Raw genomic sequence first — 12,577 nt, forward strand, 5'->3', positions numbered from 1 at the left:
AATTAATTTTATAACTTTGAAATTTCCTTCAATCTTCTATCTGGGTCAAACTTGGTTTGACCATTGGCAACACCTGTCATCACATGATTGGCTCTTTTCCTACATAGCTGTCGAAACTCTCCAACAAGGTACCATGCATCATCATAAAATTCATCCATCTCACTGCCATGTCACTGCCACATGTCAACTTTCTATTGTGTCGCTATGTCACTATGTTAACTAGAGTACAACTTCACCTAGTGACATAGAGACATCTGTCAGATCTGCCATGTGGCATAATTTGGTGCATCATTGAGATTTTCTTGCCACATCACAAATTGCCTTGAAATATGTGCCACACGGCACCTTATTGTTGGTCTAAAACTTTGCATCAAAACTAAGTCATCTTGTACATGATGTCGGCTACCACTTGTCACTATCTGATTTGTTATATACATTTATAGGCAAGACCCACATTCTCATTTTACCTTTGCCAAATTTCTAAGTATTTTGGCTGGTCACTAGCTAGAATCCCCACTTTTTGGGAGGTTTCCATGTTGATACTAGCAAGACCCTCCTATTTTCTAGTGGTGACATGGTGACCACTAGAAACTTCAACTTTTTTGGCAACATTTCCAACTTTTTCAACAACTTTTCGTCACGTTGATATCATCAATTTTTGTGCATTTTCCTGGTCAAAATTCTTCTTCTTTTAGCCCGGCTAGCCAAGTGGGTCCCTCCACAACTGCAAGCTTTGCCTTATAAAAGGCACCATCTTTGAGACATTAAGACATATGAGTGGATAAGTATTTAAAAAGGATAAAAGTCCACTATGGGAGAAATGTGAGATAAAGGGTTTTAAAAAGCCTCCTTTGACTAGTGTTACCTACGGCCTCCTTTGTTCATGCTTTGTAGGTTGCAGCCTCTTTTTTTTTTTAATGATAGCTCCTCCTTTTGTGATCATAGTCTCCTTCATGACCTGTCAAATTGTGAAATTCCTCCACTTAAATTTCTATGCCTACTTCATGAGAACAATACATGCATTTCTTAGAACATCTGTGCTTCCACAATGCTAGGTCCCTTCTCATTCATCCCTTTTCCTTCCACTATTCTGAAACCAAAATGGGAAACTCTCTGCCAATGTGGGAATTTTCTTTTAAACTGCATGTGTTCTCTATAATGCATGGACTCCCTTCATTCATTATGCATGTAATACTTACCTTTCTTTGGCGTGGAGTTAAAATGCTCTACATTTCAATTCATTTCAATTGTAAGTTCCAACTATAGGTATATTTTGGTGTGGAGTTAAAATGCTCTACATTTCAATTTGTTTATGATGTAGATCTTACATGCCATACTCCTTTGCTACAAATTTTGGTGTTCTCTTCTCTCTAATGGACTTCTATCTACTCTCTTACCATGGGTTACTTAGCATGAGCTCCTTCCTGCTACTTCTACAACAACAATGGCTTACTTTGATAATTGCTCTGCATGGCTTGCTGTATGTTTTGTTTTAATCTCCAATGCGAGGCTCTTTTATGCTTAGAAAGATGTCATCAACTCCTCTATTTTTTTCACCCATGAGTTGCTCACCTTGGTATGTCATGGACTTCCTATTAAACTAGCAGCTTCATTCATCTTATTGGTCTGTGGCTTTTTGGCTCTTCCTTAACGCGTGGGCTTGCACTTTGCTCACGGATTGCCTACCTTCAAATTTGCCCCCTTTGGCTTTCTTGTCATGGCTCATTAAAACAAACTATCTTTTTTTTATATGCATGGTCTCCTCTATGTCTTCTACCATGGGCTTTTCTTGCATGATCTTCTTTACATGGCCTTTTCTTTGCATTGAAAATTCTCATCCAAGTCATTCCCCTACAACCTCTGCCTTCTACAGCTTTTTCCATACCACTTCCTACATGAAGTCTAGTTTCTTATGGCTCCTTTCACCTCTTGGAAGAATTTTCCTCCATAAGACTTCCTATTGCAGGAGATTACAATGGCGAGCAAAATTGAGATCACACTTGTGGCTTTTTCCTTGTACCCAAAATCATAAATCATATTAAGCAGGCTTTTTTTTGTGAATATGGAAGGAGAATTAATTCCAAGTTGAAGAAGGACGCCTCCACTAATGTTTGAAAAGTAGCTTACTTTAATCAGAAATAGGGCCTCCTCCTCAAGTTAAAACATAAAACAATGGTGCTCCCTCCTTTCAAAATCACAAAGCAATGGCTCAGACTAAACCAACTTTAATAAATGTATTGTTGAAGGATGTCATCAATAGCTTTCATGATGTACATCATAGAAGATCAATTAATAACATCTGGCATTCTTTACAAAGATATGTATTGAGGCAATAAGAAAAGATTGAATTTAAGGCCGATTGACTCTAAGCCAATAGTTGAAGATAAGACATGTTGAAACTGATGCAAAATGTATTCTTATTGTTGTTGGTGGTTTTTTCCTTTTTGATGTTCTTCCAAGTCATTGAGAACAGAATCAACATCATCCAGATTTACATCCTGTTCCTCTTTAAACTTAGATAGCTTATAATCTTTCTTAAAACATTCATTGTCTAAAATCTCAAGTACTATGATGTGTGCCTTTGGACTGGGATCTAAGATCCTTGTGATAAATTTATTTACACTTGTGGAAAACCATATAGGACACATAAAATCTACTTTGTAAATCTTTTTATATAATTTCATGAGATTTGAATCATCAAAATGGAAATACCCTACCATCAAAACAAACAAGATAATACCAAATAACCACAAGTCTATTGTTACCCCATCGTAACCTTTATCATTGATGACTTTAGGGGCAACATAGTTAGTGATTCCACAAGTGGTGCGAAGTAAATCATCATGGCTAACTTGATGAGACAATGCACTGAAGCCATAATTAGATATTTTCAGAATCCCATATGTGTCTAGAGGCAGACTTTTTGGCTTTAAATCTATATGGTAAACATTTCTACTATGGCAATAATCAATAGCATTAATGAGTTGTTAAAAGTATCTCCTTGCTTCATATTCAATTTTTGAACTTTGAAAGATGTGTGCCCAAAATTATAATGATTACAATCATTATAACCTTTCAACTTTAAGGAACTTCTTATTCCCTAATATACCATATCAGTTCGATATTGTTTAGTCAGGCCTCAAAGTGGGTTCGGCTAAAAAAAAATTCATTTTCAAACAACTAATATTCAAAAATAATCCAATAACCATCTCAAACTGATTAAAATAGAACACGATCATTGAACTGTCATCCATAAGTCATTTTATCACTTTCATGCAACTATCAACTTTATGCTAGGAGGGCCTTCGACTGGCCTTAAAAATTGACAAAAACACCTGATTGGGCCTTGAAATCAAACATATTGATTCTCTATTCTACAAACTTACACCCTATCAAATCTTGTCTCATGATGAATTCTCAGTCAAAAGATATTGATTGACAAAGTTGCTCTTTCAAAACTACCTACAAGAAAACAAGTTAGAAAATAATAAATTGCGTTTGGAATTGACTTCGAAAACTGGGCAAATTAACACTTGGGAAAATGAAAATTGGGGTGTTGGTTCACTATCATGAGGAGAGTATAAATTTGGGATTTGGGCTCATGATGAATAAAAAGATGCAAATGGAAAGTGGTCAAAGTGGGCTACTCAAATTTGCAGACTGGAAACATTGAAATAAAACACTTTTTTGCAAACGGAATGGATCTAGAAAAGTGTGCAGAAAAATTCATCAAAACTTGCAAACTAGCACATTTGGAGTATTTTTAGAGTACAACATAGTGCTACAATCCATTTGATCTCACCAATCATGGATTTGGAGATATGAAATCATGAACAAGGGTTCCAACAAATCTACATCTTTTGACACTAGTAAAAAATTAGAATTTGCATTTGGAATCACATTTGAAAACTGATCAAACAGATTTATGATAAGCTCAAACTTGAAACATAGGAAGTCTCTAACCTCTAAAATATAATGCAAAATGAATTTTAGCATTTTGATCAACTGGGTCAAAGTTATAACAATTCAAAGAGGGCTTCCCAAAATTTAGAACAAATTGCATTATCTTGACATTGATAAATGACAAACTTTGAGAGATTCAAAACCTAGGTAAATGGATTCAAAATGACTCAAAATTTGAAAAATAGCCTCTCTGGTATGGACACTAAATAGTACCAAAGTTGAAAATCTTGAAACATTATTTGGTGCAAGATATTCAATTGTAAACACAATAGAATTGACAAATGCTCAAAACAGGACTTCACGAAATGATTTAGAATGGAAATTTAACTTCATGGAACAGGTAGACATACTAAATGGAAGGTGTTAGAAACATTGAACACCTGTTAGGCTACACAATTATAATTGGGTACATATGCATTTAAATAGGGCTTAATCTCTTCAAAGGTGCTCAAAATTAGGGCTACAATTTTGAGCGCCAACAGTAGCTATGTCTAGGGATGCATGTCCCTTGCAGGCATGGTAAGGATTCAGATCTCTAGAAGAAGAAAACCACACACCTAAACTTCAAAAACTCCTCTTGCACAACTTTATTGAAACCAAGAAACAACTACTCCTACTATATATAAGTGATGACCCCGGGCCACCAAACTTCAACAAAATTTTTTACCTCTATCATAAATCTGATTTTCATCTGAATGTGCATGAGGTAGACTAGAAATATTCCTTCTATTAGTTTCACCAATTATATCAGCATCTTGAAACACAACACCTAGCAAAACTGAATCTACACTTTGACTTTCATAATGCATATAAAAACTAGCTTCACTTTCAAACTCTTGCTCATTATGAAAGTTCTAATCAGCATGCTTATGAATATCAGACTCAAATTGAAAACCTTCTCTAAAAAATGAATCATGTATGCTACCAGTCTTGAATATGAAGGCATCATATTCAACATAGGGAAAGGGATCACACATACCTTGAAAATGTGTATCCTTATGCATAATCGGATTGTATTCAAATGAACACTCTAATTTGTACTCACACATGTCATCAATGTTAGAATTTGAAACTAATCCATAATCTTCAAATGGTCATTCACAATTAGCAAAAAAATTAGTCTTTGCATTAGAGTTTCCATCATAAAACTCATTGCAAGGTGCATGTTGATTTTCATTAACAACCTCATCAAACACCTTGTTATTCATACCATGAGATGCAACATAATTACCATTTTCACTATCAAACTTAGAAGAAGAAAAATCTAATCTCTCACAACAATAGGATAAAGTATCATTATTAAGCTCATTCTCCACTAAATCTGAAACTTCCATGTGCTCTTCAAACAAAGGATTGATAACTCCATGCAATGACCCTCTTTGAACATTTTGACAAAAAATGGGCTGAACATCATCGGGATTTTCATCATATAAAGCATTAGTATACATTTTAAAACCATTACCCATTTCATCTTCACGGAGACTTTTAGCATGTGAAGAAAAATTAGAACCATATGAAGACTCAACATCCACTCCATCAATGAAGCATGTAGAAATTAAATCAATGTTATTCTCATTGTCTTCATAAAGGTGATTCAAATGTCTTACAAACCAATTATCTTTAGATGTTGATGCATTAACCTCAAAATCATTTGTATATTGCTAGTTATTGCTGCATGCATCTTCAAGACACTCATCTACACAATTAGGTAATCCATCTTTATAAACAATCCCTTTATCTTCATATTGTGTAGACAAATCTTCTTCACCACTTTCAACCTCAAGCTGATTTGCATAATTCTGAATTGGAAATTCACTTTTAGGTTTAGAAATATTACTAATACCTTTACTAGAAAAAGAGTAACAACTTCCACCATTGCTTTCTTCTTCCCAACTCGCATTAGATTCATATGAAGATGAATATGTGCTATCACTGTACTTTTCTTGATTCAAGTAACAAGTCTTGTCATTGTCTTCACATGATGCTTCTTCATAATACACTGGATCAACAACTTAACTTTTATCACTTGGAAGATAACTTTCAGCTTCTTTGTACTCATATTGAGATGCATATATTTCAACTTCAACCATTATAACATTCTCAACATAATGCAATCTCTCAATAAGAGAATTCATTTCTTGCATATCTAACTGGTCAAGTGAATCCATCTTATCATCCACTATTGAAACATTACAAACATGTACACTCTATTCTTCTAGCTGTGATTGAGATAAATTTGATCCATGCTCTTCCTCTTGTGTTATCTCTCCATGGCATGTCAAATCAACAATATCAAATTCATGACCAGAGACATAACTTTCAGCTTGCTCACTTGCACAAGACTAAGGTCTAAGTGCAGCAACCTCAAACTTTGAAGCATTAGTTACATCATTATACATATAATTATCACAAGAAGAATTTATTGCAGTAACTAAACCATTATTTATAAAATCAACACAATACTTAACCCTATCAAAGTTTGAAATATATCTTACTACTGTAGTATCAGGAACATGTGTAACTTCATTTGTAACTGAACTAACATTCCATATACACACAGTCTAATCTAAATTTTCCACTTGATTAAAACTTATAGTAGGGGTATTGATAAGCTGATTTGAAATTGAAGCATCAATACCACATTCATCCTTTCTTTTATATACATTATAATGACACACATTTTTAGCAAAATGACTTCTAGCCAATCTATATTTCAAATTATTTTCAATATCCCTAGTAGTCATAAAAGCCTAATATGGTGTCTATGGTTCTTTATCCTTTAGTAGATAGTTCATTTTCTTATCAAATGCATCAAAAATAGATAAACACATTTGATCATTGGATCTATAACTCTTAGGGATCTCACCCAAAACTCTTGCAAATCTAATATTAAATTGAGGGACAAGCTCATCACACTTAACATGAATCTTCAAGAACTTATCATAAGAATTAGATATGCTTACCCTTTCTCCAAATTGCTCCATGAAGGTGGAATGCAACTCACCCCAAGATGAAATAGATCATGATGGTAGAAAAGAAAACTAGTCTCTACCATCATCTTCCAAAGTTTGAACAAATAGCTTGATATGCACATCCTCATGAGCAATCTCATAGTCACCCATCAAATCACTAAAAAATTCATCATGATGACTAGCTAAAACAAGATGGTTCCCACTAAACTTAGGCAATTTATTTCTAACATCATTAGAAACCATGAATACCATCAAAGCATAATGGCTTATATCTCTCGGTAGAAAAAGATCTGTAAACATCACTAACCAGCTACATGCTTGATGAAATGAGACGTGTCATTCTTCAAAGCCTTGACACTCATCAATAATAATTCTGATTTGTAATTTGCAATAGGCTTATAACCTTCTACCAATGAATCACATCAAACATTTTGCAAAACTTTACAAGCTAAAACTTATTCCCATGAAGTGTATAAGACCTACCACACTATTCTACTCTTCCTAGTGTTGAAAATCACTTGATGGAGAACACACATGTATACCACTTTCTTTCATCACAAGAATAATATTATGAAAAATAAAATACCTCAAGTGTTGATGTTGAAACCACTGATCTGCCAATTGACAAAGGTGTTGGTCTCAATTCCTCACACCACTGATCAAATCCTTATAGAGTCACCATCTCCTCGAGGAGAACCAAATGCCATAATTGCTATGATTCATTTTTAACATTAAAAATTTCTTATCACAATAGATCATACAACACTGCAAAACTTTTTAGTCAAGAATTCATATATTCTCTCTTCTTTCTTACAACTTGTCATAACTTTCAGATCTGCACAATTCAGTTGAAAGGTCCTAAAAAACATTTATATAACAAATTTGCACGGGTACAAAGATCCTTTAGAGAGTCACCACTCACAATTGTGAGAAAGATTTATACATGATTTAAAATATGACAAATCTAAACTAAATCTTTCAACTTATGGGACTTGAAAATTATCAAACATTTTGAAGAGAGAAACCATTTTTTATCAATTCTAACTCTGAGATTACAATAGTATTTTGAAAACAACAATCAGCTAAATTGATTGAAGATTAACACTCTTAGCAACGCAATTTGCATTCAACCTCAAAGCTACTACTTGAAATAGATCAAATTTAATTGGGGAACACACAACCTTGCATGCAAAACTGAATATGCACAATATATCAGAGATTTCCAACTCCTTATCAATGAATTCCTTCATAGATACCCTAGTAGAATCACCATTTTGTTGGCTCCTAATTTAACAATTTTGAAAATAACCAAGAAACTAGACCAATGCATTTAAGGCTAGCAAATTCCTACGACAGATACACTTGACTATAGTCTTGTGCCAACTATAAGGCATAACTCCTTCACTTTAGGCTCTGCAAGACCTAAGTGGGTTAACCTTAAGGTTCTAATATATGGTAGTAGTGCAATTAAAACATAAATCTAAATCCAATAACAGCAAATGCAACCCATTTTTATCTTCTGGTACTTATACAATGACATAGAAATGAGATAGCTACAAATCATAACCTATGACTCCATAAGCTAAGAGAGGGTTAATTCTTTTCAGCCCACTATAAAACATGGAAAACTAAATTGATTTGATTAAAATATTTTGTGCAAATAACCTTCATATCATCTTGCATTTGATTTAGTGATCAATGTCTTATCCATTGCAACATAGAGTCATTACCAACAGGATGGCGTAACTTGATTGCCTTACAATTAAGCTTGTCAATTGAGATTCCCAAATTCCATTCTTACAAAATATCCCCTCTATACACCCAGAAACCCTATCTGAACATTGAAGCATTTACTTGACTCCTTGAATCAAAACCAACAATAGATCTGACATACAACTCATCCAAGCCACCTTAAATCAAATGAACCTTATTCATTCAATTACAAAGTCAATAGCATATGAAGAAATTAGGAGACAAAATAAGAAAACCCAGATAATTCATTATAAATCCTCTTTTGTATTTATCCTTGGAAAGACCAAATACATTAAATTGGTAATGCTAAATGCAACTCAAGATACCTTACATGATCTAGCATCAATTACCATTATCTTAGAAACAATACATGAAATGAACTAAAAATCTTCACAAGAGTGGATGTGTGGCCTTCACTACCAAAGCTCAGCTCAATAGATAGGAAGCAAAACTATCAACAATCCTGGTTTCATAGTAGAACACTAGAACCCTACTAGTCTCCCTACAGAAAATTGCCAAACCCTACAAAAGAGAAGAAGAAAGAATGAATAGAAAGGAAGCAATTCTTGGATTGATTATACAACTAACATGTGTCCACTCAAAATTCTTTCCCAAGAAGTTAAAAATCCTCTCTCTACCTTCTCTCTATAACTGTGTATCAAATCCCCATCATTTGGCCTCTACAAGCAAGAAATATCTGAGATACTTGATGAGAATCATAACTAATTTTGATGCCAAAATGAACTCAAGGCAAAAGAGAAAAATTAGTTAAAATGGCCTCTAGAATGCAAGAGAACTATTTAAAGTCAATTTTCTTGACATTCAGACTTCAAAAAGCCTTTACATCTACCCTCTAACCACTTTTGATGCTCCATGGTGAAAAATACCCATTCTACTAAGAATACCTCAGAATTTATAAATTTTCTTGTAACTCGAACTAGTGAATAACTGTGCAAAAATTGACTTCATATTCAAAAAATTTAGATTGCCCTAGTTCTAACAGTATATTGGAGTGCCCATTTTAGTGAATATATGCCCCTATTATGGTCCTCTAAATTTTAGGCTTCCATCTCATGGCTTTGTATAGCACTTGAAAATTTCAAAAACTTGATATATTATAAAGTTTGAACTATGTCATTAAATCAAACTTTATTTAAAATGAATAGGTACATGCATCTCAAAAGACATAATTAAAAGTTAATTTTATAACTTTGAAATCTCCTTCAATCTTCTATCTGGGTCAAACTTGGTTTGACCATTGGTAACACGTGCCATCATGTGATTGGCTCCTTTCCTACATAGTTGTTGAACCTCTCCAGTAGGGTGTGATGTATCATCATCAGATTTGTCTATCTCACTGCCATGTCATTGCCATATATCAAATTTCTATTGTGTCACTATGTCGTTATGTTAGCTAGCGTGCAACTTTGACTTAGTGACATAGCGACATCTATCAGATCTACCACGTGGTACAACTTGGTGCATCATTTAGATTTTCTTGCCATGTCATAACCTAGCTTGAAATTTTTGCCATGTGGCACCTTGTGGTTGGTCTACAACTTTGTATCATTGTTGAGTCATCCTATACACTCTACCAACTACCACTTGCCACTACCATATTTGTTATCTACAACTACAAGCAGGACCCACGTTCTCATTTTACCTTTGCTAGATTTTTGAGTTTTCTAGCTAGTTACTAGAAGGAATCTCCACTTTCTGGGAGATCACCTTGTTACTATCAGAAAGACCCTCCCATTTTCTGGTGGCAACATGGAAACCACTAAAAACTTCAACATTTTTGGCAACTTTTGGTCACACTGATGTCATCAATTTTTGTGCATTTTCCTGGTCAAAAATCTTCTTCTTTCAGCCTGGCTAGCCAAGTGGGTCCCTCCACAACTGGAAGCTTTACCTTATAAAAGGCACCATCTTTGAGGCATTAATATATATGAGTGGAGAAGTATTTGAAAATGTTAAAATTCCACTATGGGAGAAATTTGGGATAAAAAGTTTTAAAATGCCTCCTTTGACTAATGTTACCTACGGCCTCCTTTATTCATGCTTCGTAGGCCATGGCTTCTTCTTTTTTTTAAATGATAGCCCCTCCTTTTGTGATCATAGTCTCCTTCATGACCTACCAAATTGTGACATTCCTCCACTTCAATTTCTATGCCTACTTCATGAGAACAATACATGCATTTCGCAAAATGTCTATGGTTCCACAATGCTAGGTCCCTAATCATTCATCCCTTTTCCTTCCATTGTTCTGAAACCAAAATAGGAAGCTCTCTGCCAATGTGGGTATCTTCTTTTAAATTATGTGTGTTCTCTGTAATGCATGGACTCCCTTCATTCATTATTCTTTGGCTACTTACCTTGCTTTGGCATGGAGTTAAAATACTCTAAATTTCAATTAATTTCAATTGTAAGTTCTAGCTACATGTATATTTTAGCATGGAGTTTAAAATGCTTTCCAATTTGTTTATGATGCAGATCTTATATGTCATACTCCTCTTCTACAACCTTTGGTGTTCTCTTCTCTTTAATGGGTTGCTATCTGCTCTCTTGTTATGGGTTACTTAACATGAGCTCCTTCCTACTGCTCCTCCAATAGCGATGACTTACTTTGATACTTGCTCTGCATGGATTGATGCATGTTTTGTTTTAATCTCCTATGTGATGCTCTTTTATGCTTAGAAATATGCCATCGACTCCACTATTTTTTTCCTGCATGAGCTACTCACCTTGCTATGCCATGGGCTTCCTGTTAAATTGGTGGCTTCATTCATCTTATTGGTCTGTGACTTTTAGACTCTTGCTTAACACATGGGCTTGCACTTTGCTCACGGCTTGCCTACCTTCAAATCTGCCCCCTTTTGGCTTTCTTACGATGGCTTATTAAAAAAAATTGTCTTCTTTTCATATGCATGGTCTCCTCTATGTCTTCTACCATGGGCTTTTCATGCATGATCTTCTTTACATGGGATCTTCTTTGCATTGATTATTCCCATCCAAGTCATTCCCATGCAACATCTGCCTTCTACAACTTTTTCCATGCCAATTCCTATGTGGATTTTAGTTTCTTATGGATCCTTTCAACTCTTGGCAGCATTTTCCTCCAGACGCCTTCCCATTGCAGGAGATTATAATGGCGAGTAGAATTGAGATCACAATTGTGGCTTTTGCCTTGTGCCCATTGCAAAATCATAAATCATATTAACCAGACTTTTTTTTGTGAATATGGAAGGAGTATTAATTCCAAATTGAAGAAGGACACCTTCACTAATTTTTGAAATGTGGCTTACTTTAATCAGAAATAGGGCGTCCTCCTCAAGTTAACACATAAAAAAATGGTGCTCCCTCCTTTGCAAATCACAAAGTAATGACTTGGAGTAAACCAACTTCAATAATTGCACTATTGAAGGATGTCATCCATAGCTTTCATGATGTACATCAAAGAAGATCAATTAGTAGCATCTAGCATTCTCTACGAAGATATGTATTGAGGCAATAAGAAAAGATTGAATTTAAGGCCAATTGACTCTAAGCCAATAATTGAAGATAAGACATGTTGAAACTGATGCAAAATGTATTCTCATTTCTACTGGTGGTTTTTCCTTCTTGATGTTCTTCCAAGTCATTGAGAATGACATCAAGATCATCTAGATTTACATCCTCTTCCTCTTTAAACCTAGACGGCTTATAATCTTTCTTAAAACACTCATTGTCTAAAATCTCAAAGTACTATGATTCATGCCTTTAGACTGGGATCTAAGATCCTTATGAAAAATACCCTACCATCAAAACGGAAATACCCTACCATCAAAACAAATAGGATAATACCAATTAACCACAAGTCTGTTGTTACCCCATTATAACATTTATCATTG

The 12,577-nt window shown here is 34.6% G+C and overlaps 1 pseudogene; it reads right to left on the reverse strand.

Annotated features, from left to right (window-relative positions):
* Nucleotides 1-2,309: 2,309 nt before the first annotated feature.
* LOC149544092 (CBL-interacting protein kinase 23 pseudogene) overlaps nucleotides 2,310-12,577 on the reverse strand; it is a 91,986-nt pseudogene continuing 81,718 nt past the window's right edge.

This window comes from Cupressus sempervirens, chromosome 8 (assembly GCF_028749045.1).
Source record: "Cupressus sempervirens isolate cs-2001-9-10 chromosome 8, ASM2874904v1, whole genome shotgun sequence".
Lineage (NCBI taxonomy): Eukaryota > Viridiplantae > Streptophyta > Pinopsida > Cupressales > Cupressaceae > Cupressus > Cupressus sempervirens.